The 20,017-nt window shown below is 40.3% G+C and overlaps 1 pseudogene; it reads left to right on the forward strand.

Annotated features, from left to right (window-relative positions):
* The first annotated feature begins 11,773 nt into the window (after positions 1–11,773).
* On the forward strand, positions 11,774–12,603 carry LOC115301202 (annotated as a pseudogene).
* The last annotated feature ends 7,414 nt before the right edge of the window (positions 12,604–20,017 follow it).

Consider the following 20,017-nt stretch of genomic DNA (forward strand, 5'->3'; position numbering starts at 1 on the left):
GGTCATGCATTGTGTGGGTATGTGTATGTGTGGAGGGCACACGTGTAGTTTATTTCTGAAACAGTCAGCAGGTGGGAGGAGCTGGGGGCTCACACTAATAACTGATGACAGCTATTAATTGGATAAGGTAGGATAGATGATGATGATAGACATTGTTAGTTGAGGAGATTATTAACAAGTCTACTTGCTCTTCTGGGTATGAAAAGAATATTATAGATTTTTGGAAACAAAAAAAATGACATGATGATCATCCCACTGTTTAAGGTTGATGATAGAAAAGAGATATGGGAAACCAAAACTACTGACGCAGTGGAGATACAGGGCTTATCCTGGTGCTTTGGCTATAGGAAGAAATGAAAGAGTCAAATGGATGAAAAAAACCAGTCATGGTTTTGAACCACCTAAGATACTGCGAAAGTACAATAGCTCCAATGAAAATATGGTAAAGCATAAATTTTAAGAGGATGTGGTGGTAGAGAAAATGGTCATACAGGTGTGAGTATTTAGAATTCAAGTTCAAAATAGATCTTATAAAAAGAATCAGGGGTTTCTTTTTGAATTTTGTACCAGAGACGTTAAAATGTCAGAAAAAAAAAGACTAACGTTTGAACTGGGAGATAAATCACCGTGTGTGGCATTGAGCAAGTCACTTCATTTCTTGTGACCTGGGTTTCCTGATACATCAAATGTGGGAATTGGACACGTTACCCCTGGGTCTCCTCCAGCTCTGACATTCTATGACTCCATGAAACAGGCCTGGCACCTGTTTCCAATTTAAGCTCCAATGTGAGTTTCCTTATTCTTTAAACCTGCCTTTCTAGTAAGCTGCCACATTTATTACCAGGCTTGTAGTCATTTCCTTTTATTCTAAAAAGAATATATATTCACTTCTTCAGCTCTAGCTTTTCTGTATTATAACTGCATAGTGTTGAAACCATTTTCTGAGAACAGCTGCTAAAATCATCTTTCCGTTTTAGACATGGTCATGGCTGTGAAGCAACACTGGTCAGGCTACCTTTGGAACGCTAATCCCGAGACAGTGGTTTCTCTACTTTGATGAGAATTCAAAGTGATGTTTTATACCATTGGAAGCTGTTTTAACTTATCTGGAGCAGGAAGGAATGCCTGTGACAGCCCCTTATCCTGGACTTCATTATTTCCGCTTTGGGCTTCCTAACCAAGTCCTACCATCCTAGCAGAGGCCTCTTTGCGGGACTCAAACGATCTGTTTGTCATTACTCACTTGTTTCTTTTTCACTTCTTCTCTCTATATTCCATTATTACAGCATTCACTGTCATCATTATCAATCATCCAAATTAGTCCATGCTTTCAGCCACGCACATAAAAAAATTGAGGACAGGCATAGAGGAAAATTAATATCAAGCCTGAAGACATTCCGGCAAAATTTGGCCTCTCTTTGTGTGGCAAAGAGATGCTTCTTGGTGGGTTGGACAAAAGCACAAAGTAGCCTGTGAGACATCCGCATGTCTTTGCTGACCTGTCATGGATGGGGTCTGCAGCATGATCGTCACTAGGGAAGTTATCCCTTTGTAGATTCTGGATGTATTGACTCAAGTGGGTTGAAATGTCAAAAAGACCTTGTGATAGGCAGTCCTGTCTATAAGATGTCTTACTTATGAACCCTTTCCCAGATCCCTGAAACCAACTCATCTAACAACATATGATGCTGCAGAAATACGTAACAACATCCAAAGAGAACAATCCTCATCTTAGACATTCAGTCAGACCACACACCCACTCATCCTCTCAATCCATTCATAACTCTCTCTTCTTTGATGCCCCTTATTGCATTCCAGATCCCTGTCTGCTCCACAGCTTCCTCATTATGTTGGTAGCCCTTCGAGATTCCAGCTCTGGCTGAATGAGTGAGCCCCTCCAAAGGGTTGATTTTCAAAATATTGAACGGCACATATAGCAGGAACACCAACAAATCAGAATGCTGACTGCAAACAACGAGATCACCAATCCACTGTGTTCCCGGATGTCACTCCATCTCTTCTACTGGACTCTGCCTCTGCCTTCTCTTTCAGTTCCTGTGAAGAAAGTCCTTCTCTGTTTGAGCCCCATAGGACAGCCACCAGGTGCCCTTATCTATCAGACCCCCTCCCATCATATGGTAGATAAGAAGGGTCATGTAACACAAATTAAAGACAGTGTGATAATCAGATCATCAAGGTGCCATGTTTGTAGCTTTACTGATTTGGCAGGTAGGGGTTCATCTTCTCATTCCTGGCAGAGAAACATTGCAGATGCCTCTGAAGCCCCATTCTTGTGCCTTCAGTCCTTACTGTTTCCATGCAAATAGGCCTGACCTCTGCCACTGACAATGATCTCTTTGAGTGCAGACCCCAGATGATGGAGTCAGCTCTGCCCTGTGTGAATGGCAGAAGGGAAGTACCAGATAATTAATGCCCTTCCTGGAGCTCGATGGATAAAGACCCCACTCCCTGCCTCCTGCATGGAATAAGTCTGAAGTGAACATGCCACCCCCCAAATGTGCCACTGTGATGTATTATTTTGAGCTGAAGGCAACTGAGAAAAAGCAGATGCAGGAAGTGTTCTCTGAGTTCCTCTTTCCGTAAATGTACTGTGAGGAAGGTGCTTTCTTGTACCAGGAGAAGAGAACATTCTTATCACTGGAGATGGGAAGTTGATGCCAAGATGAATCTGTACAAACAAACTTAAGAAAATGACTTTTATCTTTTATTAGTTTCCTCTTGTATTTCTCAGTCACTTTCCCACAGTTTACCTACCGTAGTGGCCCAAACCCCTTTGTCCTTTGTCTGGTCACATCTCTACAATTTATTAGTCTTTGTTAAACTGGTACATAAGCTCTGAGGGCCATGTACTTCTGGGCATCTCCAATTCTTTTCTATGAAGGGTCTCATGCCATGTAAAGATATTAACCTAAATAAAATTTGTGTACTTTCCCCTTGTTAATCTGTCTTTTGTCAGTTTAAATCTCAGGCCTAACCACAGAATATGAGAGGGTATTAGGAAAAGTCTTCTCCCCTTCAGAAGTATATATTCTTCACTGGTTTCCAGGGTGCCCCCATGGGCTTAAGCTCCAGTTACCCACAGTTTAACTGGAGGGTTTGAAAACATTAGCCTTCGTCATTGCCTTCCCTTCCCTGTCTTCCTTGCCCGTACCCCTCGAAGTGTCTACTGGGATCACCTTCCAAATAAACTACTTGTACCTGGATTTCTGCCTTAGAGGCTGCTTCTCAAAGAGCCCAAACTGGAACAGAAAGGACTCTTCAAATATATTTCTGCGCACCCACTAGATACAAGGTATTATTTGAAGATACAGTAGTGAACAAATGAGGCAAAAATCTTTACATTCTCAGAGGTTATTGTAAATACAATAATTAAGTAGTTATACATAAAGTGTTAGAAGATAATAAGTGCTATAGAGAAAAATAGGCCAGGATAAGTGGGATACAGGGAATATAGGGATAGAAGCATGGGTTACACATTTTAATAGGATAGTCAAGGTAGGGGCCACTAAGAAAGGGACATTTAATGAAATACTTGAAGGAGGTGAGAAAGCCATTCATTTAGATATTGCAGACAAATCTTTTCTGCCTAAAGGAACAGCAAGAGTGAAGACCATGAAAGGCAAATGTGTCTGGGGCATTTGAGGGACAGCAAGAAGGCTGGTTTTGCTGGAATAGTGAGTGAGCGGGCGAAAAGCAGGAGACAGAACCTCAGAGGTAACTGGCCAGATTATGTGGAAGGTTTGCAGTCCCCTTGAAAGGACTGAGTGAAATGGGGAGACTTGTGGGAGCCTGAACAGAATAGCAACATGGTCTGACCTGCCTGTTAACGGGGCTGCTCGCCTGTGGTCAGAGAAGACTGTAGGAGGGCTGCTCTGTACCATCGCGAAGGTTGTATTCTGTATGAGGATATTCAGTCTCAGTTCTGCACACCACATTATGCACCCTGCCTTGGGGTTGTTTCTGCGTGAAGGAAGGACTCTTGTTGTTTATTGCTCATGAAGCTGCCACATGAGCCAACAGTGGAAGACTGGGGGGAGGGATAGGGACAAGAGAATGGAGAACAGTGGGTGAGAAAAATAACACACGACTGAAATCTTCTAGAGCAGATATGATGAAGGTGAGGTGTTAGCAGGGGAGGTGGGGAGAAGTGGTTCCATTCTGGACATATCGAAGGTAAAGTCAACAAGATGTCACCTGAGATTGGAAATAGATTTATCAGTTCTCTATTGCACCACAAACCTAGTGGCTTCAAACAACATAGACTTACTATTTTACAATTCTGGAGGTCAGAAGTCTGAAATCAGTTTCAGTGGGCTGAAGTCAAGGTGTTGGCAGACTGCATGTCTGGATGCTGAGAGGAAAATTCGTTCTGTGCATTTTTCAGCTTCTAAAAGCTGCCTATATTCATGGCTGTGGCCCCTTTCTCCATCTTCAAGGTGCACCACACCAAATGCAAACTGGCGCAATCACTCTGTAAAATAGTATGGAGGTTCCTCAAAAGATTAAAAACAGAACTACTGGAGGGGTTGTGGGAGGAGATAAAAGCTAAATGGGTAAGGGGCATTAAGGAATCTACTCCTGAAATCATGGTTGCACTATAAGCTAACTAATTTGGATGTAAATTAAAAATAAATAAATTATTAAGAAACAAAAGTGCACCACACCAAACCCTGCTTGGTGTGGTGATTATTGGATCTCCTCCCCTGCCCCTTCCCCCATCTGTGTCCCTCTTGTAAGGGCCATTGTGATTATACTGGGCACCCAGGTAACACAGGATAATCTGCTCATCTCAAATCCTTAAGTTAGATACATCTGCAAAGTCTCTTTTGCTATAAAATGTTCTGGAGATTAGGGCATGGAACTAGTTGGGGGTCCCCATATTTAATTTACCATTTGAAAGTGAGAAGAAAGCTCAATTTTATGTTTTTGGCCTCAACATCTGAAGGAATGCAATTGCCATCGCAATAAACCAGTTTGCAGAGAGCTGAGAGGAGAGAAGAGAGGTATTCAGCATGGACATGTTAATTTTGAGATGAGTCCATTAGATGTTCATGGTGGTCTTCTGATGTATCAACTTGGTTAAGCTTGGCTACCAGTAATTCATTCAAACATTAATCTGAGTATTGCTGTAAAGGTATTTTGTAGATGTAAGTAAAGTCCATAACTAATTGACTTCAAGAGGTAGATTATCCTGGATCTTCTGGGTGGGCCTAACTCAATCAGTTGAAAGGCATCAGGAGCAGAGCTGAGGCCTCCCTGAGGAAGAAATTCCTCCTTTGTCAGTGTGGGTAGGAGAGTTCCAGCCTGCCTTCCTGGCAGCCTGCCCTGTGGTTGTAAGACTTCTCTAGCCAGACCCCACAGTCCTGCTTAAGCCAATTCTTTGCAATGTCTCTCTTAATGTGTATCTCCTGCTGGTTCTTTTATCTGGTTGAACTCTGCCTGGTTAATGTTGAGGAGGAAGTAGGAGAGATGAGTGTGGAGTTCAAAAGGCAACATAATAATGCATAACAAGGTTATGCAATCAGTGGAGAAGTATGTGCAGGAACCTCATTCAGAAAGGGGTAAAAATCCAGGGCATAATGTCTTGTTTGCTTTGGCTTAAATGGCTGTCTGGCCTCTGGCTTTTTTAGGCAAAGTAAGACATGAGACGAAGGTAGAGTTCTGGAGTAACAAGATGGGAAAAGAAGGAGCGAAAGTGATCAAGGGGGTGGGGTTGGATTCTAGCTGTCCATATGAAGACTCCATATAGACCAAAAAGAGTTTCAGGGAGAAGGCTACGTAAATGGTTTCAATTTCCTCTGAACACAACGAGTATGTGCATAATTAGCTTTAAGAAAGATTAGCTTGGGGCGCCTGGATGGCTCATCGGTTAAGTGTCTAACTCTTGATTCCTGCTCAAGTCATGATCTTACGGTTTGTGAGTCTGAACACCATATCTGGCTCTGCACTGACAGCATGGAGCCTGCTTGGGTTTCTCTCTCGCCCTCTCCCCTTCCCCCACCACACACTCATGCACTCTTCCTCTCTCTCAAAATAAATAAATAAACTTTTTTTTTTTTTAAAAAAAAGAAAGATTAAGGGCACCTGGGTTGCTCAGTCAGTTAAGCATCTGACTTCGGCTCAGGTCATGATCTCTTAGTTCTTGGGTTTGAGCCCTGCACTGGGCTCTGGGCAGACAGCTCAGAGCCTGGAGCCTGCTTCAGATTCTGTGTGTTTCTCTATCTCTGCCCCTCCCCCACTCATGCTCTGTCACTCTCAAAACCAAATAAACATTAAAAAATTAAAAAAAAAAAGATTAGATAATTTCTGGGAATCACAGAAATCCTGCATTCATTCCCATATCATGATGTGAAATGGCAGGTTGTACTTAAATTGGCTCATTAGGGGTAGGGTCTTGGCAAAGGATAATGGGGGTATGAACCTGGGGTGATAAGAAAGAATGATGGCAGCAAACTGAAGCAGACATGGCCAGATTAGACAACTACTAATTGAACTTGGACAGCGAGTAGGGCGAACGAGTCTTGTTCTCTCCAGTCCACAGGAGCCAACCAAGGAGATGCGGAGCCATGTAACATTTTGGATCAGGTATCCGGCGCATCCAAGGGGAGAGGTACAGGCTCCAGGAGAGCTTGTTGCTTAGGAGTAAACAGTTCTTTGATACCAGGAAGAGTGGGGCCACTGCAAGCAGAAACTTAGATGGGAAAAAGAACGCATCTAAGGGTTGAGATTTAAGGTCAACTGAGTGGGACACCACGCGGGTTAGCTGAGCGGATGGGAACACTGGCTGCCCGATGGTGGCGGAGGAGGAGACCAGGAGAGAGCCACAGGCTGGGGCGGTACCTGCTCCCGTCATGAGCCCTTCCACCACGTGCTGCACTGTGCCCTCCACCTGGGGATCTCTGTGGGGTAAGGGCAAACCTGGCATGCCAGGGTCCCAGGGTGAAAGCTAAGTAACACGTTGCCAGGAGGGAGACAATGAGTTTAGTTTTCCACGCATTCAGTCTGAGGGCACCCATGGTATCTGGCAGGGAGACAGAAATCTGGGGGATGTGAGATCAAGTTTTGAGGTCTTAGCAGCACCCTAATTTCCACAGGTCAATGCATAAACTTCTCATGATAATTTCATTTCACGCATACAGTTTCACTGCAGCCATAACAAATTCAAACATTATGTACATAGTGTCATCTAACAGAAAAAGCAGGAACCCGAGAGTCAGGAAACCTAGTTTATCACTCACACGGTGTCAGGAGCAAGCTGTATGAACTTGCTCTAGTCATTTGTACTGGAAGCCCACATTCCCTCATGCGCCTCCTTTCCCACAGAAGGTTGTAGTTAGGATCAGATAAAAAAGATGTGAATGGTAGAAAATAGGGTGCTAAAGAAAAAGATGATTACTGATGCTGTTTCTCTATCTAGTTCACCCCATTATGTCTGGGGCAAAACGCATGTTAGAACCAAGACAAACAAGACCCAAGGACATTTATGTTGGATTGAATGATAGCATTCGGTACCTAATTGAAAAAAAAGGCACTAAATAATTGCTCTAGACTCCACTGGGTGAGTGCCATTTAGAAAAGAAAATCCCAGGTTTGATGCAGTGGTAACAATGCTATGGATTAGATGCTCCTTTTTCTCTTAGCTCTGCCTCCAGTTGGTGGGTGGGCTAAGCACACAGAGGCCTTTTACATGGTGCTTTGCTATCTTCCAAACAGAACTGCTATGCATGCTCTCCAGTTTATACACAATGTATTATTTTTCTTTTTTCTTTTCTTTTTTTTTGTAAAGCAAAGAACTCTTCTATTACGATATTTCAAAAGATGAAGCATTGCAGGAAATCATTACATAAATTATCTTACATTTGCATTAAATTTTCTATTTCTTGTTTGTGTTTCCATATGGTTTTAAAATAACTGTGCTTAGGCCCTAAAATTGTAATAGTGTCCTTAACCAGATTTATTTTTTTTCTCTCTTTTACAGATGAGGAAAATCTGCTTTGTGGGCATATATGTTTTAAAAGTTTATTGTTCAAGAAAGTTTCAATTGACATGGAGAGCAGAAAAAACCAAACTAAATGATTAACATGGAATAAATAAGATAACTCTCTTATGTAGATGACAGAACAGTGAAGATTCTGTGCTGCCTGTGACCTGTAGTTTCGTAAGATGAGACTGTTGTTATTTTTTTATTGTCATTATGGACCACAGACAGAGAGAAGTCATTGATGCCGCTCAGTCTAGAATCCCTCTTAAAATTCTGTGTTAGGTGACTGAACAAACTGGAATAGTTAAGTGTCCTACAGAAACAAGTATCTGCTTTGAAAGGCCATTGAAACTTGCTCATATACAGTAAGACAGTTTTAGAATTATTTTCCCTAAAACTTCTGGTAGGTTTCAGTTTTGGCCAAGATGTGAAGCATCTCACAGGACAGGTTAAAATGCTGGGGTCCTAACGCTGGAAAGAATGTGGTTCAGAATGCATCCGTACCTGAAAAGTTCTACTTAAAATGGAAAACCTTTGGAAAGGCTTTTACTTCTGCGAGAAAAATGTTTTTAATAGGCAGTTTTGGTTTAGATTATGCACTAATTGGAAGGAGCTTCATTTTTACAGTATAAATCATTTTCTTTTTCCTTAGCAATATAAATTGTTAAATCAACTTTATTCCTTTTTTATTTTCATCTTTTTATTAAGTTTATTCATTTATTTTGAGAGAAAGAGAGTGGGGGAGGCAGAGAGAGAGAATCCCAAGCAGTTCCCCACTGTCAGTGGAGACCCAATGCATGGCTTGAACCCACAAACTGGGAGATCATGACCTGAGGCTGAAGTCAGACACTTCACTGACTGGGCCACCCGGGTGTCCCATAAAGTAGCTTTATTCTATGACACTCTGATGCCTGAATTTGATATGGGATTTCACAAATTAAACACATGATGCAGAGAGAAGAGAACGGGCTTGCCAGCATTGCTGTGGCATCAATGCACGTGCTTATGACAAACCACCCCAGTGATGAGATATCATCAAAACTCAAAAGGAGGGAGTCCTTAGAGTGTCACTTAGAGAGGTGTAGCATCCAGAAGTCACCAGCCTGTCAGAATTCTACAACATTTCTGAACACACTTGAAGTGATGTGTCTAATTTTTGATGCCACTTTTTTAGAGAAATTCAGAAAACCATGTATAAATGGAAATAGTGTAAATCAGTGAAAGAAATTCCTGTACTTGGTGAAGGTCAAGTTCATTGTAGTCCTACTTCTGTGGTTCAAAATCTGTGCAGTCTTAAAATAAAATCATTTAATCTCTCTGGTTCTCACTTTACACAGGACATCTATAAAACAAAAGGGTGGACTTGATGAATAATTTATAAGGATTTTGTTCAGTCTTAAAATTCCAACATTTTTGGCAGGACATTGTGAGGTAATAACTAAGATTTGTCCTTCCAGCATTCCTGTCTTGTCTTCCCCTGTAAAGCTGCTAGCTAGCTTTCATTATTTAGAACAAGGGTAAATACCGTATACAAAAAAGTCACTTGAATTTTTATTGTTTTTCAGCTCATTTTAGCCACAGTCATCTTCAAAGCCAAGGCATTTGATTGCAAATGTGAAGCTCTTTGATAGAGTTCAAAAAATATGACAGCCAATTTTTAAACTATGTCTGTGTAAGTACTGTGGGATGATTTAAGAGCTGATTTTTCACCAAAAAGAGATAAAGTCCACTTCTTAGGAAGAAGAAATAAGAGGGGAGGTGACCAGACTTTGGATAGCGATGAATCCCTGAACCCGGTGCCATCTCCTCCGGCAAGTGCCAGGAGTAGGGAGGAACAATAAAAACCTCAAATTATTTTGAGGGTATCCCAGACCACAGGAACCATTGGCTAACGTCCCAAGGAAGTTACAAGCCTCCTAGAGAAACCCAACATTCACCACAGCATCTGAGCAGTACGGTAGCAATGGTAGAATGAACTGTTTAGGCAAAATGCCCTAGGACCGCCTCGCAGAATCCCATACTTCCTACATCCCCAAGAGGAATACAGAAGTTGCTGAGAGACCCAGAAGAGTAGAAATCTTTCACAGACAGAGAGAAAAGGATTAAAAATGAGCTGTTCTTGGAAAAGAGATTCAAGGCAAATATGTCAATTTGGATTTGGATGCTGTGGAACTGAATGTTGACAACCAAAGATGAGCCAGGACTGTGCATCTGGAAACTGATGCCAAGGGACCATTCCCTACTCTGTGATAATAAGATTCTTAAGTATGGGGTTCCAAAATTTATTATCCAAGTGATATGGACTGAATTGTGTCTCCCCAAAAATTCATATGTTGAAAACTTAACCCACAATGTGGTGGTATTAGAAGGTGGGGTCTTTGAGAGATAATCACATTTAGATGAGGTCATGAGGGTGGGACCCTTATGATGGAATTAGTGATCTGGTAAGAAGAGACACCACAGAGCTTGCTCTCTCTCTCTCTCTCTTTTCCTCTCTCTCTCTTTCTCTCTCTCTCTCTCTCAACACTACATGAAGTATGAGAACACAGACAGGAGGCAGCCATCTGCAAGCTAAGAGAGCTTTCACCAGGATTCAGAACCCAAACATGCTGGTGTCTTATCTCGACTTCTGGCCTCTAGAACTGTGAAAAAATAAATATCTGTTGGTAAGCCACCCAGTCTGTAATATTCTGTTACGGTAGCCTGAGCATAATAAGATAGCAAGTCAAGACACTTTTAAAAATGAAAGAATACATTAAAATTGATTAGAGTTTTATATTTGAAATACTTATTCATTGAACAATTAATTCACCATATTATTTATATTGGCTGATGTATGAAACCATTTGGGTAAAAATTATTTTCAAAAATAAAATTTTTTTCTGAAAAGTAATATGACATATTTTCTTATAGAGGAAAGCAAAATATAAAAATTATATTGATTGTCTAAACAAAAAATTAGCACAGGCCATATCTTTCTCTAACATTAATTCACTAATATTTTTCTGCTGGATGTAATATTATTTTCATATGGTCTTAACTTTTTAATTTTTCAAAAATTGCCTAAAATCTTCAGTTACATTTTATATGAAGATACTTGAAAAGGATACATATTTACTTTTTTCTGTAGACTATATACCATTTTTTGACTATGTAATATTTTAATTGAGAAAATATTTAGAGGTTCTGAATTACCTAGTAATTTCAGAGAAAAATTCCAAGTGGAAGATAGTCTCAATTCTAATTTTCATGAAATACCAGCTCAAACATTTTTATAGACACTGTCTTTTGCCTCAATTTAGAGTTTTTATTTTCTACAAATATACCCTATAAAGCTTTACCCTGTAAAAATCTACCCTATAAACTTCATAAAATAAATTCTCCATTTATAATATTTTTAGCATTTTGCAAAACAGATGCTGCAAAACCATAGGTCTTTTTAATTTTATTGTATTTCAGCACATAATATAATCCAATTACAAAAAAGAAAGAAAGAAAGAAAGAAACCGGATCAAAAGGTTTTTTCTGCAAGTCATTTCAAAGTCTTTTATAGAATTTTGAAATTAAATCTTGCACACTGAGGCCTCATCATTTAATTTGTTCATGTCCCTGTTTTTGTAGGCATAAATTTGTCTTTGTTTGCAGCTATTGCAAAAACTCATTTTCTGGCTTCAATTCATTGGATATTTTGATAATAGATTTCCTAACATTTTTCTTGAATGCAGAGTTCTTTCAGAAAATATTCAATGCCAGTCTTTCCCATCGTGCAAGATGGTGGGTGAAAAAGCTAGGGAGCCGGATACTGAGGAGAAGAAACCTGAAGCCAAGAAGGGTAATGCTCGTGGCAAGATGAAGAAGGGTAACCTCAAGGCTCAAAAGCCCCATTGCAACAAAGACCCTGCCCTAGTCAGGGGGCATGGCAGATATTCCGGACCGGCTATATGTCCGAGGAAGGCTGTGTACAAGACAATGTATTCAGCTAAATCCGGGGTTGCAAAGAAAAAGAAGAAGGTTCTTGCTACTGTCACAAAACCAGGTGGTGGTGACAAGAATAGTGCTACACGGGTGGTTAAACTGCATAAAATGCCTAGGCATTGTCCTGCAGGTGTGCTCGGAGCAAAACACCTTTTCAGTCAGCGTGTGAGACAGCATCACTCTTGGGACCATCCTGATCATCCTTACTGGGCGCCGCAGAGGCGAGAGGGTGGCTTTCCTGAAGCAACTGAGCCGTGTCCTGGTACTTGTGACCAGACCTCTGTCCCTCAATAGAGTTCCAATGGGTAGAATGCACCAGAAATTTGTCATTGTGACTTCCACCAAAATGGGTATCAGCAGTGCCAAAATCCCCAAACATCTCACTAATGCTTACTTTAAAAAGCAGCAGCTGCGTAAACCCAGATGCCAGGAAGGTGAGATCTTCCACAGGGAGAAGGAGAAATATGAGATTACAGAGCAGCGTAATGATGATCAGAAAAGCTGTGGACTCGCCAGTTCTGACAAAAATCAAGGCTGTTCCTCAGCTTCAGGGCTACTTCTGCTCCGTATTTCCTCTCACAAATGGAGTTTACCCTCACAGATTGGTATTCTTACAAAGAACCTAACTAAATAACCTGATCCACTAAAAAGTAAAAGAAAGAAAAAAGAAACTATTCAATGCCATTATATGACTTGTAGGTTGATTTACAAAGTAGTTCTCTTAAAGGCTGAAACATTTCTAAAATCTGTGGGAAAATAGCAAGAAAGAATGCACTTTTGACCTTGCAAAAATATATTTTGGGTACCTAACAGTAAGCCTTATCATGGATTTTTTATAGTACTTTAGTGTCTATAAATTTTGACATCTACAATTTCTATTTATTTCAAATGGGAGACTATTGGCAGTTTGTTGGATGAAGTTATAACTTATTTTTGTGCCAGAGCCAATTCCAAGAGTATTTTTTTCTGTAAGTTTCTTAATTTAGTAAGACTTTTACTGTATCCATGATGTGCAGGGCTCTGCTAAATTTGTATCCATATTAATATTGCAAAAACAAATAATTGCATATTTAGTGTTGAACTTTTTTTGTAACTGACCATACAATAGATCCGTCTTCAACAGACCGACCTTCCAAAGCTTTATTTTGTTATGTGAATTTAATGAAAGAAACCCAACCATACTAGAAATAACTGACTTTCTGCATGAAGCATGTGATTAAACTTTTACAAAATGGCTCCCATTAACTGTTTACAGACATTTTCCTTTGTCAACAAAACTGACATATCGCTTCCCTTTCCATGGGTGTACAGAAAACACTTGGGCTCCAAAAATGGAATGAAATCAGTTCAGAAGGAAAGTAATTTGATCATAATGAAAGTCATGCTTCAGAGTGATAAATAAAAACACTTTCTGCAGATGCACCTGTGAAATTGATATCTTTGGGCACAGTTTTCTAAAAATAATCATTATCTTTTAAACTAGATGCTGCTACCTTCAACATATCTATATCTTCCAGCTTTTACATGATTAGTCTTATCTCTGCATGCTGCCTTGTACAAATATTTTGTGCAATTCACATGTTTATCAACTCTCTTGAGAAATTGGAACTTAGTGTTTAATTATTCATTAAGAGGGGTGCCTGGGTGGCTCAGTCAGTTAAGTGTCTGACTGATCTCACGGTCAGGTCATGGTCTCAGGGTTCGTGGGACTGTCAGGCTCTGTGCTGACAGCTAGCTCAGAGCCTGGAGCCTGTCTTCAGACTCTGTGTCACCCTCTGTCTCTGACTCTCCCCTGCTCATGCTCTCTCTCTCTCTCTCTCTCTCTAATAAGTAGAACATTACAAAAATTATTCATTAAGCATGTCTTAACGTAGTAGTGCTAAAAGAGGTTTTTGCAAAAAAAAATTTAAGCATTATCAACTGTGCCAGTTTTCACATAATTTTACTTTTAACTTCAAACTCCTTCTCCTGGACTCCGCTGTGTGATGCAGGAACTGGATTTTGTAAACGCAAATTTTGAGAGTTGTCTCCTTGTTCGGCTCTGATAACAAGGGAGAGAGAAAAGAGCCATCAGGTTGTTGGATGAAGAAGGAACCATCGTGTTGTGCTTATTTCCTGTGGGACCCTTGCATATTTTTAAAAATGTTTTTTAAATATTGTATTTATTTTGAGACAGAGAGAGACAGAGCATGAGCAGAGGAGGGGCAGAATGAGAGGGAGACACAGAATCCAAAGCAGGCTCCAGGCTCCAGGCTATCAGCACAGAGCCCGATGTGGGGCTTGAACTCATGAACTGTGAGATCATGACCTGAGCCGAAGTCAGACGCTTAACCAACTGAGCCACTCAGGCACCCCAGTATTTATTTATTCTGAGAGAGAGAGAGACAGAGCATGTTAGCAATGCAGAGGGAGAGAGAGAATCCTAAGTAGGCTCCTTACTGTCAGCACGGAGCCTGACTCAAGGCTTGAACCCATGAATTATGAGATCATTACCTGAGCCAAAATCAAAAGTTGGACACTTAACCCACTGAGCCACCCAGGCGCCCTGCTTTTTTCTTTTTTAAAATTTCAGCTTTATTGAGCTATAACTGGCATATAAAATACTAAAATATTTAAAATGTACATCATATATGTATATAATGTAAAAAGATCCCTCCTATTGAGTACATTAACATACCTGTCACCTCACACATTTACCCTACCTTCCCTTTTTTGGTGAGAATATTAAAGTTCTCCTGTTTTAGCAAATTTCAATTATACAATAACAATGATAGTCACCACATTCCACATGAGATCCTCAGACCTTATTCTTACAGCTGAAGGTTTGCACCATAGGCTTTTGGTTTCTGTGTGCATCCCGCCAGCACGGCATCCTCACCCCATCTAGAACAGGGCCATCCTGCCCGCCCCTGCAGGTCCACTGGCTTTCCCAGCATTTGCAGAACCAGATTCATCCTTCAGCCCCAAGGTTAGCAGTTGCTCCCTTCAGTTGCTATTTCCTTGATATGTTAGTGTTCCTTTTGCGTATCAAATTACCTTAGGGGTTTCTTGTTATCAGTTCAATGACCCATTCAATGACCTCCTTAGCCTTAGTTACAAATTCTTTATGTTAAATTCTTTCTGTTCCAATAAGTGGTGTGATTTATCTCTTGACTAGATCCTGACTGGTACAATAATTGCTATAAAAGTAGATTCTAAAAGCAGTCCCTTTATGATAGGATTTGGTAAATGGTATGGCTGCATTTTTGAGCTTGAATGAATGTTGAGCTCCTTGCCAGTGTGAAATGGATGCTATTAATTCATTGCATGTAGTGTATCACAATTAATCACACTAATCTACCTGTGGCTATTTGTAATATTATTTCTCCTGAATAAATTATTTATGGGGAGGAATGACTGCTTCACATGACCATATGGCTGTAACAATGACTAGGTCTTTGACGTGGGACAGAATCTTCTGATGCAGAGGAGTATTTACAAAAAGAAAATGACAAGCTCAGACTTTAAGCTCTGGCTCAAAATTCACAAAACAAAACGAACAAAATAGAATTTCTCTGAAAGCCCTATTTCTAATAGCAAATATTCTTATGTTTAATAGTTTTCATGGCCAATAGTGATGGAAAATTAAACCCCTAGGTTTAATTGTGTGGTTGCAGAATTACAATGTCAATTGAATTCACAGTTGTTCCAAATATGTCCTATGAACGTGAAGGCATTGCTTGGGCAGGAGTGGGGTCCTGAACCTGGGAATAGGACATCAGGTTGGGCTCAGAGGAAGCTGAGAAACTGGGACCCTGAGTCATCCTGCCATCTTTTTGTCTGTGGAAATAGCTTGTGTTCCATATCTGAGAATAACATCCTTCCCTGTGTTTAAAAAGCCTCCAATGACTTCACCTAAGGTACTTGTCATACAAGGGGATGCACTGTCTCCTTAAGACCCTTCTGGATACCCTTGTTGTCCACACTCACATACAATGTCAGATTTCATTGTGCTCCTGGGAAAATCATACAGATTTTGAAGTGGGAGGAAATAACATATATCAAGAAAACTGTCAGATTTATGTTGAAAGAAACATGGCGAATATGTGTGGGAGTAAATCCTCAAGCTGTTAGACCAACCAGGGATAGAGTATAACACCAAACTGGGCCAACTTTATTTATGTGGTTTACTGACCAATGATTCCCGACTGAATGTGTTAACTCTTTCTGGTGGATTGGTGCCGTGTTGACTTCGGTAAGCTGGAACTACAGTTTTGGGAATTCCTTTCCATCAGTACATGAGTGTGGGCCGAATGACACGTGTTACCTGAGATTTGTAAAGTGGATGTGGCGTAGCAGTCATATTCTGTTAATGCTAGGAAGCGGTGCAGACTCCTGGGGAATGCTGAAGCTCGCTCACGGGGCGGTTGACCTGCTGGGTCACCTTGTGGCATAGGGTGGCAGCTTGGCCACAGCTGCTGTAACTTCAGTTTCTCCTCAGCTTTTCTGAATTCTGGACCAAGTGCCATGATAATGAGTGCCAGCTTTTTCTGCAGGCCACAGGAACAATGTTGGAACCTTGCAAGTGGTAAAGGATTGTTTTATTTTTGCATTTCTCATAACAAAGCGCTACAGACATACCAATTTGTATTGCTTAAAGTGATACAGACTTGTTATCTGTTTTTTTCCTTTTTTAAAAAAAGTTTTTAATGTTTATTTTTGAGAGAGAGTCAGAGCATGAGTGGGGGAGGGGCAGAGAGAGAGGGAAATACAGAATCTGAAGCAGGCTCCAGGCTTTGAGCTGTCAGCATAGAGCCTGATGTGGGGCTTGAACCCACTAATCTGAGATTGTGACCTGAGCCGAAGTCAGATGCTTAACCGACTGAGCACACAGGCGCCCCTGTTTTCTCTTTTTTAATAAGTGTTTTTAGTTTTGAGAGACGGCACACAGCAGGGGAAGGGGAGAGAGAGAGATGGACAGAGGATCCAAAACATGCTCAGAACTAATGGTCATGAGCCCCATGCAAGGCTCATATGAACTGCAAGATCAGGAGCTGAGCTGAAGTCAGAAACTCAACCCTGAGTCAGTCAGGTGCCCCCAAATTTGTTGTCTGAATAATAGGTTCTCACGTTGTAAATTTGGCCTAGTATTGACTGGACTGCATTCTTTCCTAAGGGCTCTAGAGAGAATCTACTTCCTTGCCTTGAAAGGTCATTGGCTGACTTCATTTCCTATGTGTTGTAGTAATGAGGCCCCCATTTTTTTGCAGCTGCCTGGTGAGAGCCATTCCTAGATTGTAAAGGCTGCACTCATTCCTTGGCTCTGGGCCTACCTCTTCCATGTTCACAGCAGGTCAATTTGCTCTTGTGCCTCATCCCTCCTGTCTTTCTTCCATTACATCTCCCTATCTTTTTTATTTTTATAATGTTTATTTACTTTTGAGACAGAGAAAGAGAGAGAGAGAGTGAGGGGCAGAGAGGAAGGGAGACATAAAATCCAAAGCAGGCTATGGACTCTGAGCTGTCAACACAGAGCCTGACGCTGGGCTTGAACTCACTAACTGTGAGACCATGACCTGAGCCAAGGTGGTCACTTAACTGATTGAGCCACTCAGAGGCCCTACATCTCCCTATCTTAACAGCAGCAGATTAACATCATTGATTCTATCTACAAAACCTAATTCTCCTTTGCTGTGTTTAATGTAATATAGTTACAGGTTCTGGGTGTTAGTGTGTAGATATCTTTGGGAGTATAATTTTTATGTCTTTTACATAAACAACATGGGTTTCAGGTCATTATCATGGATTCTAATGTTTTCTGCTCTCCCTTGCCTCAGTGTTCATCTTTCCTTTCCAGTATTCTGCCCTACTGATCTCAGGCCCAGCACCAGTTTCAGAAATAACCAGCACATACAAACCTTTTAATCAGCTCCTACAATTGCATAAAGCCAAGGTTCTATAATAAATCGCACATTCCATATCACTTGTACTGGTTCTGTTTCTCGTATTGACGTCTAAGTGATACACTCATGCATATGGAAATTACTCTAGCCATTTATTTGGTTAGTTGACTAAACTTTAGATTCAACATTGGCCTATGCCAAATTGGCATGATGTAGACAAAGGAATTTAAAGGTTTAGGAGAGGAGAATTTTGGAGACGATAGATTCATTACTTGCAATCTGTACTTCTACTTCTCAGTTCCTTTCTATGGAAAAGTCCATAGGATGACTCTTGCACTAAGACTTTGATATGAGGGGACATCTGTACCCTTGAAAAGGTTTTTGGTGATTGTTGGCTAGATGTAATAGGGGGAATGCTGCCATGGGCAACTTGATTTTAATCTTGCGGTAGCAGACCTGAAAAGCTCTTAAAAGTTTGGGGCGCCTGGGTGACTCAGTTGGTTAAGCGTCTGACTTTGACTCAGGTCATGATCTCATAGTTTGTGAGTTTGAGGTGTGCATTAGTCTCTGTGATGACAGCTCAGAGCCTGGAGCCTGCTTCAAATTTTGTGTCTACCTTGCTCTCTGCCCCTCCTCCACTCATGTTCTGTATACCTCTCAAAGCAATAATAATAATAATAAACATCAAAAAAAAATTTTTAAAGCTCTTAACAGCCAAAGATGAGGCCTATGTATTCAAAATAAAGGGCTGCAGGCGTGTAGGGCAATCAGAATGTTTTGACCTATGGGAACTAATTTGTCACAGTTTCCATAGGAATGATATAAATGAATAGCTTTCTAAAATATTTCTTCATATGTATAATAGACTCCAAATCTAGTGATCAAAATCTGACTTAAGTCACTATAGTGGTGAACTACGATCTCTCACCCAGTTTTTAGACCTAAGCCAGTTTACAGACAGATCTAAAGCTTTCTATTTGATGGGAAATCTCCTCACTTGTGAGGAAGGACCTACAACACTGCTACAAATATGCTATAAATTATCTTCCAAGGAACGTATAGCTATTTACTGTAAGAACTATAAAAGGAAAAAGATACATATATACACACAGACACACACATATATACACACACATATATATACCATGGTATAATATATATGTATACATATATGTATATTTTACATATATACTTGTGTATGTATACATATATTATATATATGCATATGTATATTTTTTCCTTTTTTACAGTCATTATAGTAAATAGCTATAGGTTCCTTGGAAAATAATCTTATATATATATATAAACTATACATATACACACCAACACTTAAATAATGGTAATTTCTTAAAACTCTAAATTCCACTCTGGTCCATTAGGCACAATGAAGATTTATGGTGGTCAAGTAACTAAATGAGGTCTTAGCCCAAGTGTGAATCACATAAGGCCCAGTAGGTCCACAAAATCACTTTGTGGTTATTTTCCCAGTTTCTGGATTTATAGTTGGAAGAGATATACTTGACAACTGGCAGAATTCTCACATTAGCTCTATGACCTACAAAGTATCAAATGGAACCTTGAACTTCCCCTCCCTAACAAGATGATAAATCAAAAACAATATTACAATCCTGGGGACAATGTAAAGATTAGTGCTACCATCTAAGACTTGAAAGATACAGTGTAGCGATATCCATCATAACCTCATTTAACTTGCTTATATGCTTTAGGAAGAATGCAGATAAATCTTAGATAATGTCTGTGGATCACTGTAGACTTTATTAGATAGTAAGTTGAGTTGCAGTTATGCTCCAGGTCTAATGACTTGACTGGAGCAATCCGTACAGTTTCTGGCAGCTGATCTGAAGCTATTGCATAGGAAATGCCCTTGTGTCCATACAGATGTGCAAGAACCTCAAAAGGCAGGTTTTGTTTTTGTTTATGTTTTTACTTGGCATGTCAAACAGTATACGGTCACAGTCTTGCCTCAGGGTTTTTTTTACAAATGTATTACTCTCTACCATAATGTAGTCTACAAGCATCTTGATCATCTTTCCTTCACCGAATATCCCGCTGGTTCAGGAAGAGTGTTAAGGGGGATGTAAAAAGTGCTTTAGATGCCTCAGTAAGATGTATGCAACACAGATAATGAGAGAACAAC

This window comes from Suricata suricatta, chromosome 1 (assembly GCF_006229205.1).
Source record: "Suricata suricatta isolate VVHF042 chromosome 1, meerkat_22Aug2017_6uvM2_HiC, whole genome shotgun sequence".
Lineage (NCBI taxonomy): Eukaryota > Metazoa > Chordata > Mammalia > Carnivora > Herpestidae > Suricata > Suricata suricatta.